This window comes from Podarcis cretensis (genome assembly GCF_951804945.1).
Source record: "Podarcis cretensis genome assembly, chromosome: 15".
NCBI classification, from domain to species: Eukaryota; Metazoa; Chordata; class Lepidosauria; order Squamata; family Lacertidae; genus Podarcis; species Podarcis cretensis.
Genome location: NC_137185.1, coordinates 21,161,050 through 21,177,108, shown reverse-complemented (window position 1 = coordinate 21,177,108; position 16,059 = coordinate 21,161,050). Strand labels below are relative to the sequence as shown.

Sequence of the window (16,059 nt, the reverse complement as noted above, 5' to 3'; positions counted from 1 at the left end):
AAATACATACCATAGTAACAAAACAAAACAAAAACACAATACTCCCCTGTTTTAAAAAAGGCTTGTTTAATTAGCCAAAGGCCTAGGAGAAGAGGAATGTTTTTGCCTGGCCCTAAAGATATGTAATGAAGTTGCCAGGTGAGCCTTCCTGGGGAGAGCATTCTACAAGCAGGGAGCCACTGCAGAAAAGGCCCATTCTTGTGTTGCCACCCTTCAAATTTCTTGCAGAGGATGCACACAAAGAAGGGCCTCAGATGATGATTGCAGGGTCTGAGTCGGTTCATATGGGGAGAGGTGGCCTTTGGTAGGTTTCTCTAACAGCTTCCCCTAAGGCTGGAAACTGTGGCTCTCTAGTTGCTTCTGACTGCAACTCCCATCATCTCTGACTATTGGTAGCTGACAGGGGCTAGATGAGAGCTGAAGTCCTGCAACATCTAGAAGGCTTCTGATTCCCCATCCCTGAGATAAAGGCATTTCAATGAGAAGACCTGGAGTAAGGAACTCTCCAGCTTGGACCAGGAACCAAGAATCTAAACCAGAGCCTAGTCTGGTTTTGTGCCTCTGAATACCAGTCGCTGAGAACTGCTGGTGGGCAGAGTGCTGGTGCCTATTTGTATGGCACCACTTCTTCCTTTCCCATTTGAAACAATTCCTTTCACACAGAAAGATCCCCTCTAACACCTACAGATTTCTCCCCCAGCAAAGGAGGAGCATGTCAGTCAGGTCAGCCTTGCTCTGGTTCAAAGGGGCAATGTCCCAAGACACAGGCTTGCTACATAATCCGTGAGAAAACTAGTTTTGAAATCAAGCCTGTGTCTATGTAACTGCATTTGCACATATCCAGACCCTGTTATGCACTTCCTCCATATTCCCTTGTCAGCTTCCTCTCCAAATTTAGACTGCAAACTCCTTGGAGTGGAGATTTGTCTTTATTTTTAAACTTCTGTTAGTCTGCAAATTACTTGTATGCACTGATAACAACAGCATCAGCAAGAGTCATAATATATCAGAGTGGAAAACTGTTCCACTGTCAAACAGCTCTTACTGTGAGAAAGTTCTTCCTTCTATTTAGTTGAAATCTCCTTTCTTGTAATTTTAATTGGCTTGAGTCCTACACTCAGGTAAGTTAGGCTGAGGGGCATTGAGTCTCATGGCTGAGTGGGGATTCAAACCTGGGTCTCCCATCTTCCTAGTCCAACACTCTAACTACTACACCACAATGGCCCTTATCTAGAGTCAAACCCTCCACAAACAGGGCAGTGCTTGAATCCCATCAGCACACAGCAGCAGCATAACTTGGAGGAAAACATCTGGGTCACCCATGCCATGTACTGTAAGGAAAGACTCTGCCCCTTTCAGCAACAGACCTGGATATAAATAGTCTTACATATGGGGAAGTGAGGAATGGAGGAGGAGGTACCTCAGGTAGGATTTTTCTGTGGTGGGATTTTAACCCAGTGTTTCTAGCTGCAAAGCTCAAACTCAAACTGACTATATGCCTCAGTGATGTAGTCCAACCTACTGCCAAAGGTCTCTTCAAGCCTCAGCAGACTGACTGCTCTATGGGCTCTCCAAGTCTCTGTCCATGGTCCTGGAATGTGGGCAGCCAGTCACCAGGTATCTGGTCCATAATTCTCTCTCCTTATAAAGCTGCACTTCAGCTCCACCTTCTGGATTCCAGGCTCACATGAAGGAGGTGAGATTTTTGGGATAGGCAGAAACTGGAGGAGGATGGAGAGAGTCCTTTGCAAACTGGGGGGGACTGATCTTGGAGTGGGACATGCTGGTCTCTCTCAGTGGTCTCTCTCAGAACCCCAACCTAGAACATGGAAAGCAAATTCGGGGAAGCTTTTGAAGATGATGCCAATCCATCCCTGTTATGTTAGGGAGATGGGTGCTCAGGCACACAAAGGGGTTGTACGGAGGTGGTAATATTCTGAAGTGGGGGAAACCTAGCTGGGTCACAGTATTTCATGCTGTGCTTTCAAACAATGAATGACTGAACCTAGCTTTGAACCAGGCAAATGAGCAAGTCTTGTTTTCTGATCTTCCAGTCAGGAGATATGCTTCCCACAGTGTGCTTTCTATTCTGAACCATGCCCATCTGCACAGCTATGCTTGCCCCCTTGCAAACACGAGAATTTCCCACCATGCCCCTTTCCCATATGTTGTCTGTATCCCTTTTTTGTCTCCCCCCACACTGGGCTAGGAGACCATCACCCACTGTCTCTGCCTGTATTCAAGTCTGTGCAGGAGCCACTATTGCAAACGGGCAAAGCAGAAACCAATTCATCTCGGGGGACATTGGGGAGGCTGGCTTGGCTTGGCTTTCCTTCCCTCTTGCAGGGAGAACTGCCCCCCCTGCTTAAGTGGAATAAATTGGTACAGGCCATTAGCAGCCACAGAGGTCCTCCTCTCCCTTACTCTCTGAGGGGGGCGGGGGGAGCTGTCACTGCTTCTATAGACACAGACCCATCAGCCACAGATGTGAAGTCAGCCTCAGCCTCTTTCTCTGTACTCCCTCCCACTGCCCTTTCCCCCTTTCCCGTTTCTCTTTCTTTCTCTCTCTCTCTCCTGCACTCTTTCATTCATTCATTCTTTCTTTCATTCTTCCTTTCTATTAAATGCTGCCCTTTCACATCGCGATGAGCCCGGGTGAAGCCGCTGTGGTCTTTGGAAGAAGATAGCAGGAGAATAACTGTTGTGTGCTCTGATTTTTTTGGAGAGAGAAAAAGATTATTAATATGATTACTGTCACAGCTTGAAGAAAGAAGACGGGGGGAAGATTCTTGGGGTGTGCTTTTTTCTTGCTGTTGCTTGGATTTTTTTTGTATTAAAAAAAGCCAAAGGAAGAACGTGTGGAAGAACCGCATGCGGGGAGATGCTTTGAATTGTGCTTCTGTTTCCAAGGATTAAAGGATGAATAGGCGCTGCTGCGATGGAGAGAGAAGGCGATTCAGGCTCCCAGAATAAGGTACTCCTCTCTTTCTTTCTCCCTCCTGATTGCTTTTGCTGAGCTAGACAGAGTTCCTTTATGTTTGTGGAATCGGTTTCTGGGGTTAGGCAGGGGAGAGCAGAGACGATAAAAGACTTTCAAGGATGCAATGGGCACTCGGTTGCCCATGCTTTTTGGGGGGAGATGAAGAGCAAGAGCAGTGGAAGAGAGAGGGTTTGTTGCAGGAGTTAATTGAGATCTGCAAAAAGGACTTGGGAATTTGCCGTGGTAGGTGTGAAGGATGAGTGTCCAGTGAGCCCCTATTGTTTGGCTGCAAACCTCTCCATTCCTTGCCTCCCTGGTATCCAGACCCTATTTCCCATCCCCTTTTCTGCTTCACGCTGGACATCGAGGTTTTTCCTTTCAGTGGCATACTGCCGTTCCCTAAAGGAAAAGAGATTTGCCTTTTTGTGATCAACCATTATAGATGTGCAGTGGACAAAGCACTGCAGTCCTCTGCCAGATGCCCCCCACCCTGCTACACACACACACACACACACACACACACACACACAAATGCATGCATGCAAATCTTTATGCCAAGTGGGCAGGAGAATCCAGAGTTGGTCCACTCTTTTGTTTGCTTCCTTTGCAATGAATAGCATGTCCCATTCTCACCAGCCACACAGGCAACTTCTGGATGGACTTCAATGGAAAGCTTGCCTCCTTTGGGCAAGGGAGGTGGGTGGGTGGGTGGGTAGCAAAGGACCAGCAAGAAGGATGGCAGGTTTGTGTTGAGGTGGGGGCAGGTGTAGAGAGCGATGTGGTCTCCTTCTGCAAACAATGCCTCTTTTGTATTTGGCCTCCCTTTGGGACCCATCTCCAGCTGAAATCTATGTTTCAAAGAGAAGAGAAAGAGCCTTTTGAAAACTTAAAGAAAAAAGAGGGAGCATGTAGGACTCTGGACTGAATTTGGTCTGAACTGTGGCTGACACTTCCAGTCTGTTCTATTGCTGTAACTCTCTGTGACTAGCACCTTTGTTACCCAAACTCCTGGGCATCCCAGTACCTTGGATGTCTTTGAATCCCAGGGATAACTGGTCGCAGTATAGGTGTATTTGGGGGACAGGAAGACTGAACTGGCTGACCCACGAATAAATGCTGCCTTCTAACACCAAGAGACCTGGACAATGGGGGCCATGACTCCCAGGCACTTATCCCCAGAACATGACTTAACTGCACTCCACTGTCATGTTCAGTGGAGGGGTCTTTGTGCAAAGGAGTCTTTCTTGCTTGACTCAGCAGTTTGGTTGAGTTTTTGATAGCTGACAAATATCACAGTGGTAGAACAATGTGTGTGTTGGTGTGCTTTCACCCTAGTTATCTTCTAAGTATTAGAAGGACACGGCTGTGTAAATAGCAAAAAGCTGAAGCTATGTAAGTATGATGTGCAATGAGAATGAACTGTGAATTTGAAAACTGACTTGTGCTGGAATTTGGGGAAGGGCTGTAGCCCAGTGGGAGAGCACAGACTCCCACCATCTCTAGGTAAGGGTGTCTAAACCCTAAATAACTTTTGCTGCTCATGGTAGACAGTGCTTAGTTAGATGGACCAATAGTCTAGCTTGGCATGAAAAAGCTTTCTGTTTCCTTTCTATGAATCAGAGAGAGAGAAAGGGAGAGATGTTCTTTATACAACTTTGGACTCCATTCAGCAGGTGGTGGTGGATGTGTCACTTCCAAAGGACAGGAGATCTAAACTCAATAAATGTTTGTACCTCTTATTGGATGAGCTTGCCCTGACATATGGCAATGTACAAGCTTTTGAGTTCCACAGAGTTGTTCAGATAGGCAGAACTTCAGTTGTATGCAGTCAAAGCAATGAAGAGGGTGTTTTTGGGAAGACCAGGTTTGACCAAGGTGAGCAAGCCTATGCTGAAGGACTCAGATGGAAGAGATACAGATACCAGGAAAGATAAATGGCGATTCCATAACTTTCCTTCCCATGGAAGTAGAGGAGGGGAAGCACAGACCTTTCCTACTTTTTGCTTCTGTTCATTTTGAAGGAGAAGGCATATTTTCACATTTTGTGCTCAGCTTTAATCATCGCCACAGTGCACGTGTGTTTTGTACTTGGGTATCCTTGGCTAATTTCTATATGTCTTGAAGAAGCTACTCCAAATTTTTCCAGCGTGTCACTGATGCAACAATTCTGACAGCAGATTTTACATGCCTTTTCCCAACAGGACTGTCTGTCTCTGTGTCAGGGAGCAGGGAAATTTGTTTGAAAGAGGGAGAAGGAGGGATGGGCACTTGATGTGTGTATGAAATGGTTGCAGACTTGGTGGAGCTCTCTTATCCCTCCTCCCTCAGATGGATTATAGCTTCCCCTAAAAATAGGAATGCCTAATAAAACGCTTGCAACCCTTCCGGCATAGCCCCATGACCTGGGATCACGAATAACTCTTAATTAGTCAGTAGGTCGTCTGTTCACTCATAAATGGAGTGAGGACATTGCTCCCTGCACAATCTGAGGAACTCTGTGCATGCTTACTCAGTCCCTGTTGGCTACCAGTAACTTTCCTGGCTGAGCCACCTGAGAACTCAAGCATAAACTCTTTCTTTCACTCCTCTGTTGGTCACGTGACTTGCCCAGGATGACCTGCGTGAGTTTGCTATAGTTTTCAGGTCAGTGTTGACATCACATCCTGTAACGTAGCAAGCCATTGCCCTGTCATGGCATGCCATTTCTTGGTCCACCAACTAGACCTCTTGGCCTGGAATTTATCCTGGTCTATAGAATGTCAATCTGGGTGTTTTCCACATCACACCACCTTCCTCCATTGTCAGCTTAATGTTTTTTTGATCCAGCAGACCCTGAACCTTACCTGTAGCTTTGAAGAGCTACTCTGATAGCCTGTTAGGGGTGGAAACAGTATGTCAGTAAAACCAAGAAGCACAATTGCCACCAAATTTCACCTAAACTGATATGCAGTGTGAGGTTTCAGGTTCCTACTCCAGTGAGACATGTACAGATTCCAAGGTACTGGTGGGGAACTGCCATTATATGGGCCAATTCTGGCCTGGCCTTGGTCTCAGTTTAGCATGTGAGGCTTTTTCACCCAAACCTCACTTAAATCAAATTACAAGAGTCTTGTAGTTCCTTAAAAACTAAGACATTTATTGTAGGAACATAGGAAGTTGTGTCATGCGCACTGATCTATCTAGCTCAGTGTTGTTTACTCTGACTGGCAGTGAGCCCCTGTGATTTCAGACAAAAGTGTATTCTAGCCCTGGCTGAAAATGCTGAGGATTGAACCTGGAATCTTTTGCATGCAAAAAAAGAGATGCTGCTCCACTGAGCTACTGCCATAAGCTCTTATAGACTACAGTTCAAATCATCAGATAACTGCTTGATGAAATAAACACTAAACAGGAAAGCTCATGCCAGTACAAATGTGGAGTCTTTAAGGATTCTGTCATTCTTGTTGACATGGACTAACACCCATCCCTCTGAAAGTTTTGTCTGTTAGTGATATCCAGGAAAGAGGTTATAGACATAATTGTGTGTCATCAAATTTCATCATGTGAAATTCAAGGAAAGATTAGACAAATGCCAAGTTCAGATCAAGAATATTCCAGAGAATGGGAGGTTGCTTAGCGTGTGTGTGTGTGTGCGAGCGCGCGAGCGCGCATATACATAAATACATACACACACACGCATTTTAATGGTTGAGAGCCTAAGAGAAGCATGGTTGGCTCAAGACGTTTTGGCACCTGAGACAAACTACAAAATGGTGCCTCTACCCCCACCCAGGGAAGAAGGGGTAAGTGAAGATCTACCCCAGGAACAAAGCAGGAATAAAGATCTACATTTGAAACCAACCTTACAAACCTCAAAGTGTCCCTATTTTCCAGGCACGTCCCTGATTTAGAGAAGCTGTCCCGGTTTCTGATTTGATCCCAGAATGTCCCGCTTTTCCTTAGGATGTCCCTATATTCATTGGAGAAATGTTGAAGCAGAAATCAAAGGTTGTCATGGGTAGGGGGGGGGAGAACGGGCCCATTCTGAATCAATCCAGGCAGGTGTGGCACCCTGGAGACCACAGAGAGCAGCCCCCACCATTTCCTCCCTGTGGCTTGGAGGTGACCAGAAGTCAGGGGTAGAGGAGGGGGGTGCAGTGGGGGTGGATCGCCCCGGGTGTCACCACTGAGGGGTGACAAAATGCTGGGTGGCACTCACTGTGAGGCCTGCAGCGCGACCGAGCCACGTGTCTCTCCTGGGAGTGACGCAGTGGCTTGGGCACCCACAGGCTCCACACTGCCCCAAACAGTCCACCCGCCGCCTCCCCCTCAGCTGTAGGGCAGCTGAGAAGGAGGAGGCAGGCAGACTCCTCAGAGGCCCTGCAGAGCATCCTGCCCTGGCTTGCCCAATTGGCTTGCCCTGCCCCACAGTCAGCTGGCCCTGCCCCAGGTGCCCAATTGGCTCGCTCCGCCACTACCAGCAGTGCCTCCTATTTGCCAAGAGGTCACTGTAGAGGCAGCATGGGAGGGGGGAGGGCTGTTGAGGAGGCAGCAGATCCAGCCACTAAGGAGTGCACTACAGTGTTGCTGTCACATCAGGTAATGCATTCCTAGGAGATTGGATCTGCTGCCTCTGTGGATCCTGCCTTCTGAGGCGGTCATTTCACCCTGCCTCATGGGTGAGTAGGCCAGTCCTGTCTTGAAGACAGAGCCACTTGTGACATTTCATAAGACTAGCTTGCTGGATCAGGCCGATGGCCCATCTAGACCAGCATCCCATTTCCATAATGGCCAACCAGATGCCTGTAGGAAACCAGTAAGCAGAACATGGGCACAAGAGCGCACTTCCCTTCCATGGTTTCAGGCAACTGGTATTGGGAGTCACTGTTGTCACCAACTGCGCAGGTAGAGTGTCATGACTAGTAGCCATTGATAGCCCTCTCCTCCATGAATTTCACCACACATCTTTTAATGGTGCCCCAAATCTGCCACCTAAGATTTAACACCATGACAAGATCAGCCGTGCTGGGTTCCATGATTTGGATGCCCCCTCATCTTGAAGGCCAGGAACTTGTAATCAGAGCTACAAACAGCTAAAAGTATGGATCCATTCTATGACTTCAGTGCACTCGGGGAGAGAAATGGATTTGGGTTTTTTATTAAAAAAAAACCTAGTGGGTGGTAATGGCTATGGTTCCATTCATGCAGAATGTAAGGGTGCAATATTGTAAAAGTGGCTTACCCTACCAGTTCATTTGTTATTACACTTCACCCTCTCTTTTCTCTCCCACTCCTTCCTGGCAAGCTTTATCAGGCCGCAAAATGTGTCCCCTCGCCCTCTTGCCCTCTCTCCCAGACATTTGTAGGTATGTTATTCCTTTATATGTATGGCATTGTATCAGCAGTGATTAGCTATGGCAGCAATAATGGGCGAGGACTGCAATTGTCATAATGACCAAGGAAAACTCTCAAGAATAGAGGCACTTGCAATTAGATGCCTCTAGATCTGCTAGGATTGGGGGATTTGCCTACCGACCATTCAACCCACATCGATTGTATTTTGGAAATGCAGTGCTACTGAAGAGCAAAATAGCTTTTTTTTTATGATACAAAGGAAAGGAATCGTGTTTTTCAATGCACTACCACCACGACAAATGCCAGTCATTGAACTGCCATGTAATGGTGCTAAAGATAGCTGCTGAATAGAGTGGAGGGCATGATTCAGTCTACCCATCCAGCAAGATCAGGTGACCAAATTGTGATGGTTAGAATTATAAAATCACAGAACTGTAGAGTTGGAAGGGATCACCAGGGTCCTCTAGTCCAACCCCCTGCAGTGCAGAAAGAGCCTTTTACCCAAGGTGACACTCGGACACACAGCCCTCAGATTAAGAGTCTCATGCTCTTCCGAATGAGCTATCCCCCTCATGTACCATTTCAGTTTGTTATTGAGGTATGTCATTTTGAATGCTCTCCTGTTTTCATTTAATTTTTTTAAGCCCTCCCTGAAAGAGAGAACCAGCACAAGACAGAGGGATTAAAAAATAAAAAAAACACAAGTGTTATGCAAGGTAACATGCACAGCCTACATTTAAGAATCCCGGGAACTGCCACTTACCCCTCAGAGAGCTGGACTTCTCACCTCCCTCAACACGATGCAGTTCCCAGAATTCTTTAAGGGGAGTCCTGTGTTTTAAATGTATGGAGTGGATCTGCCCCCAAGTGTCTTAACAGCAGGGAGTATTTCACATACAGCAGCATTCCAAAATATGATCCAATGCCAGACATCAGAAGTTGTCCAGTCCAACACACACACACACACACACACACACACACGTTGCCCCAGTACCTGGTAAACCATGCTATACTGCCTCTGAAATTGGGGCTTCCATTTAGCTATCATGAGTAAACACTATTTATAGCATTAGCTTACACTGACATGTCTGTGTAACCTTTTTGAGCACCTTCTAAGCTTGTGACCATCACGGCATTTGGGGATGGTGAGTGAACTCCATAAATTATCTGTGTTCAGATCTAGCAACATCTTGCAGATCTAAACAAAAGAAGCTGGTTTTAAGGATCCCAGCCTTTGCAAGGGAATGTCCTTTTAGTTTTTGAAACATGTCCTTTGCTTTCATCTTTTCTTACAGAAGTAAAAAGGGAAGAGGAAGAGGCCAATAATGGGCTTTTTGGGGAATTGAAATGCTTCATGGCAACATAGATTTCTGGTCCACTAGCCTGTCCGCCTTCCTTCCTGTCTGTGGTGATTTGTTGCTGTTCCGCACAGAGGACTGGAACTGCTTAGTCTCTGCCTGGAATTGAGTTTCAGGGAAATGAACCATAGCTTGGCATAGAGCAAGGAACGGTTTTAGCCAAACAAGAGCAATGTGTCCCAAATATGCCAGAAAGTCCCCCATTCCCTATAACCAATATGGATTGTGTGAAAACCCAGAAAATCAGTTTTATTCACCCACGTGCCTTCTCTCAGTCTAGCCCAACCTCTTTATATGGTGTTATCATTGTGCACAATTAAGGATGCAAGAAGGCTGCAATTTCCATTCCAACATGCATTCTTCACTATCATCTCTGTTTCCATTCTGCTGCCGTTTGGCTTCCACCAAATGCTGTGTTGCTCATCTCGCTGTCTACTATTGAACATAGGATACGTAACTTACACAGCTATTTACATAACTTACATTTATTTCAGTGTACCAGTAAACTTCAAAATCTGGAGGTTTTTTCTTACAATCAAGCGGTATATAAAGTTTATGGGGGGGAAATAATGAAAATAAATAAACAACGTTAAAATAATAATTGTGCATTGTTTACAGACTTTTTTAAAAAAAATCATGAACAAATGCAAATTAAATTCACTTCACTGATTTCCATTCCTGACCACAGACGAACACACAAGGTGCAGTTCCTTTTCCATTTTTGTTGGAATTCTATGCATGACAGTTTTTGCTTAATATGAACCAAGCTACATGATCAGCAGAAGCTTCCAATGCATCTCTTGTTGGGCTGCCCTGCTTCAGATTCCCAGTGGAAACTGCATGCTTGAATGCAGCTTGGAGGAAACAGTTCATATATTCACAGAGAACAGTTGCTTGCGTCTAGACAGCCAGAGCGAGCTGCTCAGTGTGGTGTTGCTAGCTGTGTCGTTCAGCTTTGAGACTCCTAAGACTTTCAGTGAATTTCTGTGAATTAGCTTTGTTCCTAACGTTTTCCTAATGCATCCAATGAAACAGCCTCTTCTCCACCTCTTCTGCCTTTGTAACCAGTCCAGTCCAATTTCTATGGTGCCAAACAATAACCCCCCTCTACCCTTGCATTGGAAACAAGCCACACACACACACCAGTTTTGCTGTCAAGAAAACACACAGCTTTCTTACCCAATAGTCTAATTTTTCTTGCATTGCTCAAAAATAGAGGTGGGGGTGGTTTACAAGAACGACAGAATGATCCCAAATCTGTGCACCAAATAGCATGTCAAAGATGCACGCTCAAACACAAGTGATTAGGATTTGGTTTGCAAAGGGTCTGTTTTTTCTTCACAAACCCGATTTTTGTAGCATAATGGAGAGGATTCTAAATGAGAGTTGTAACAGATGTTTGTCAGAAACTGGCGACCATCCCAAATCTTCCCGAGCGATGGATTCCAGCAGTGCAAATTATATGCGCTGCTGAAGTCTGATGATTCACCTCCTGCAGAAAGCTGGTGTAGGGCTCGGTAGATGTTTGGAACAAGGATGGGCTCTTGAGGGATGTGAGGTCACAAAGAGGAAGACCCCTGAAGAGACCAAAAGCAGCAACTGAAAAGGAGAGATCAGGACACTGGCCTTCATTGCCAAACAGGGGATGTATCATCAACACAAATTGGAGATACCTGCAGATGTTGCCTATTTAAAGCAGATGTCATTAACTGGGGAGGGCAAGCACACCTCATAATTCCCAGTTTTGTACCTAGATTCACAGTTGTCTTTTCAGGAGCTCTGCTTTGGGCTTATACTGTAGGTGAGTTTCAGGACTCAAAAGGACTTTTGTCAGACTGAGCAGGAAGTAGACCGTCTTGTAAGAAGTTAAATACAAACTGTCTTGGCATTTGGAGTATTGTCATATAAGGACTATTGTCTTTGGGTGCTACTATGGGCTTCCCATAGGCATTAGGTTGGTCCTCTGCAAAACAGGATATTGCATACAGGTCTGTTTTGATGTTTAAATTCAAGTGGGGTCTAGCAAATATCAGGAGGAGCTATTTAGATGGACAGCAATCCTTCCTAAGCTGAACACTGTTGGAAAAGGCAGGCCCTCCAAGTGTCCCTATTTTCTAGGGACGCCCCTGATTTGGAGAAGCCATCCCAGTTTCTCATTTGATCCCGGAATGTCCTACTTTTCCTTAGGACATCCCTATTTTCATTGGAGGAACATTCATTGGAGGGTATGGTAGGATGTCCCTATTTTCATTGGAGAAATGCTGGAGGGTATGGAGTTATCCGATCCGCGAAGTGTCTGAAGGCAATCCTGAATAAGGAAGTTTTAAAATGTTTTATCATGCTTTTATATATGTTGGAAGCTGCCCAGTGGCTGGGGCAACCCAGTAAAATGTGTGGGATATAATTAGTAAAATGGTCATTATGGAATGGGACATCCCTATTTTCATCGGAGAAATGTTGGAGGGTATGGTCACCCCTGGCTCATTATGTCCAGTTATCAAGTGGTCACCTTGCTGGGCTGTCTGGTTTCACTTGATAGATTTTGACTGGAGACATCAGGGGTTGAACTTGACAACTTCTATATGCAAAGCAGATTAAGCTATAGTCCCCAACCCATCAGTGGCATGGTGGTCCGGGGTCATGTAGGGGGCTGCTTTTGAAGACCCGCTATTACTTCTGCATGAGGGTCCTGGCAGGGGCTCTGTCTCCAGCATCATAGAGCCACCAGCATGAAAGGGGAGCTTTGGGGCCACTGTATACTCCAAAGCTAAACATTTGGTAACACTGAAAACTCAAGGCACTTCTGTTTCAAGAGAATGGTGGGCAGGGTCTGTTCTATACAGTGGAACTTCATGAAAAACACAAGTCTCTCCAAAAGAAGATATTGTACTTGCACAGAAAATAGTATATCCAGCTGAAACGCAACACATGGAGATCTGCTTTGATTATTGCAATGCATCCCCAATTATTATTTTTATATAATTATAATATTATAGCATAATCTTAGGAAGTTGTATAATCTTAGAAGGGATCATCACTGTGACTGCCATGTTGAACTGCTGAAAATCCTCACCAAGTACCTGTCAGTTCCTAGGTTTAGGACCTGCTTTGAGTTCAGTTCCCAATACACTTCTATCCCCCTTCCCAGATAGATAAAGGCAGGTGTGAGAAACCTCCAGGTGATGTCAACCTATAACACCCATCATCCCTGTTCATTGGCCCAGGCTGGCTGGGGCTGATGGGAGTTGGAGTCCTCCAACATCTAGCAAGGGTTCACAGGTTCCTCATCCCTAGTTCAGACAAGTGTCACCTTTATCCAACGAGGTCAGCCAGCCAGTTGGGGCACGTCCTTTCGGGGCCTTTCTGTCATTCGAGAAATTTCTTGCATGTCCTCGCAGCACTTTTAACCATCCAGGCAGCTATTTCCAAAAGCCATTAATAAAAGTGTCTCATGAGTGGCAAGACTAATTTAATAATTCATTTAGTATGTCTGTGGAACAGTTAGCAATTCCGACAGGCTGTCGTTAGCAGGCTTGGCCCATAACCTCACTGAGTTAAGTCTTTTACTTCCCCCATCCTTCGTCAGGTAAAACGGCTGGATTTTAGTCGCCGCGTCTGCCTGTAGTTATCCACTCAATGATCCATGAATATGTACAGGGAAACACAAGAGCCAAGCTTGTAATTGCATGCGTGTTAATGGGGCATCTTCTGCAACCATATACCGGCATGCATTAGGAATTCAAGACCCGTTAACACAATCAGTAGAATCACAGTTTCATCCTGGACTGTTGCAAATCACACTGCAAGAGAGGGTTCGCAACAAACTGAACCCTTACGTGTCACAGGCATCATCGTGCCTCCAAAAGCAAATCGCTGGGGATCAATGAGTTCTTGCAGGCTGCCCATTGAGGCATCTGGTTGACCACTGCAAATGTCCAGGATGCTGAATGAGACGGGGCTGTGGAGCAGAGGCGGTTTTGGGGTAAGTGCGACCAGTGTAACCACACTGTCGTGTTGCAGTGAGCACCACACAATGCTGCAGAACCGAGCAAGAGAAATGGGGGTGTGTTTTGCCAAATTTTAGCGTTGCACAGGGTGCGGCTGAAATTTGACAGCACAAAGTCTGCCACCATTTGGAGTGATCCAACAGGGCTCAAAACATGTTTGAATGCTCCCCCGTGGTGAATAAACAATCCCTGCATGCAGAATTCCAATCTGCAAGGAAAGACAGTGTTCAGCCTTGGGTTCTTCCTTATATGCTAGTTTTCTGTGAGCAAGGGAAATTGCTGTTGTTTACCAGCAGCCCAAAGTGGTACAGCAAACTTTAAGCTTTCCCATGTGACTCTACCAATTTGTCTAAACTTACCCTCAATTTTTGACACGCATCCTACGATTTGGAGAGGGGGTGGTGGCACTGTGTTTTGGAACTTCCAGAGCAATCTGACTTCCATCATAGGCAGACATAGGATGTTTAGCATGACCCTCTAGCCAATAGCCGAATATATGGACCTGGGCTAGCTCAGTCGTTAGAGCATGAGACTCTTAATTTCAGGGTCATGGGTTTGAGCCCCACATTGGGCAAAAGATTCCTGCATGGCAGGGGGTTGGACTAGATGACCCTCGTGGTCCCTTTCAACTCTACAATTCTATGATTCTATGTCCCCTCAATTGAGAATATGCCCAGGCTATTAACATTTTGTACCTAACACTCATGTATCAGTCCGTCTGCAAATGTTGTTGTGCTTGATCAAGTGCTGACAACATTGCTGCTTATATTATCATTGCGATTTATTAGGAATTTAACAGGAGGATTAAATGTTATATTGAACAGGGATATGTTTGGGCTTCTATTCCACCTCCTGCCACCCTCCCACAACCAAATGATGTGAAGTAGAATCTGGTCATCAAGAATGAGCTCATAATGAACCGTCTCCATAAATGTTTAATAGGTCTGCCCTTTGGAAGGTCTTAAAATGGAATTTGCTGCCTCACGTTTTTAATTGGGGAACTTTCTCCATTATAGGCCAGCCACCCTGGCAGATAAACAGGTATCCACAAAGCTCTCTGCTTCTCGCATCAAATGTCCAGCTCTCTCCTGGGAGCCTGGCGATCCGCTGTCTTCAAACTACAGCAGTCAAGCTGACAGTCTCCTGCATTTCCTGGAATGTGGGGGAAAGGAAGAGGGGGAGTGAAACTGTGCTTCAATATCTCCCTCTCCAGACAGGCATCTCCAAACTGTGTGAATGGGCAGTAAAACGGCATACAAAATTCAGTGTAAAGTGATACATGTCGGGGAGGGGGGGACCCAAAACATTTTAATGCCATATATATATGCTCATGGAGTCTGAACTGGCAGTGGCTGACATGGATTAAGACCTCGGGATCACAGTGGATAGCTTGATGAAGATGTCGACCAAGTGTGTGGCAGCTCTGAGAAAGGCAAATCTTCTGCAAGGGAAAACCTCAAGCACAAGAACATTCTCCCCTCCTGTGGTTTCCAGCAACTAGTATTCAGAAGCATTGCTGTCCCTGACTGTGGAGACACAGTATAACCATTGTGGAGCCTGCACCTCCATGAATTTGTCTAGCCCTCTTTGAAAGCCATCCAGGTTGGTGACCACCACTCTCTCCTGCAGGAATGAGTTCCATAGTTTATCCATGCACTGTGTGAAGAAGTCCTTTCTCCTTTGGCATCCTTTGCTTGTGCCCCAATAAATGTGTTGGTCTTTAGGATGTCACAGGACTCTTTGTCAAGGGGAGGAGGGTTGTGTGGCAAGATCCTCAAGCCGACCCCCCATTAGGATAAATAAATTCACACAGACACAGATATTTTGTTTAAGGTTTTTGGGCAACCAGGTTGAGAGCCTGCCCGCAACCAGGACCATCTATTAAGATGATCCCATTTGCAACAACACACTTCTGTCACGCTCCTTGGTTGCATCTGTGCAACTGCATTGTGAAGGGGTGTGTGCTTGCCAGGCATCTCTTGAGCTCCCCAGTGTGCCCCTTTGCCAATGGACAGAGGATGGTGCAGAGGTAGATGTGCTGAGCAAACTCCAGCACACTCTCTGGCCTCTTGCTGAAAAACCAGAAGTGACAGCTGCACTGCGCCTGGGTTACCTCGCCCAGGGCTGGGCTATAAATACCAGCCTGGCACTCCAGTGCTTTGGCTAAAATCTTAGGACTTCTCCTTGCCCTCTCCCCACCCCTATCTGCTTTTCGCTGGCAAATCCCAAAGCTGAAAAGAAGCCATCACAAAGCTTAAGTTATTCAAAAGACAGGTGACCCTGTTGGAGCCAAGGCTAAAAATACAGGAGGTGACTCAACTCACGCTCTACAGAAGGATCCAGCAGCTTCGGAAACAGGGGTGCAGAGGCCTTTGGGGAT

At 46.0% G+C, this 16,059-nt stretch overlaps 1 protein-coding gene across 3 annotated transcripts in view; it reads left to right on the top strand.

Annotated features, from left to right (window-relative positions):
* Positions 1 to 2,260: 2,260 nt before the first annotated feature.
* B3GAT1 (beta-1,3-glucuronyltransferase 1) overlaps positions 2,261 to 16,059 on the top strand; it is a 65,327-nt gene continuing 51,528 nt past the window's right edge. The window contains exon 1 of one of the 3 annotated variants that reach the window (XM_079954588.1): positions 2,261 to 2,974. The gene's annotated coding sequence lies outside the window, so the exon portion shown is untranslated. The remainder of the gene's footprint in view (positions 2,975 to 16,059) is intronic. The other 2 variants (XM_079954589.1, XM_079954590.1) reach the window with 2 other exon arrangements.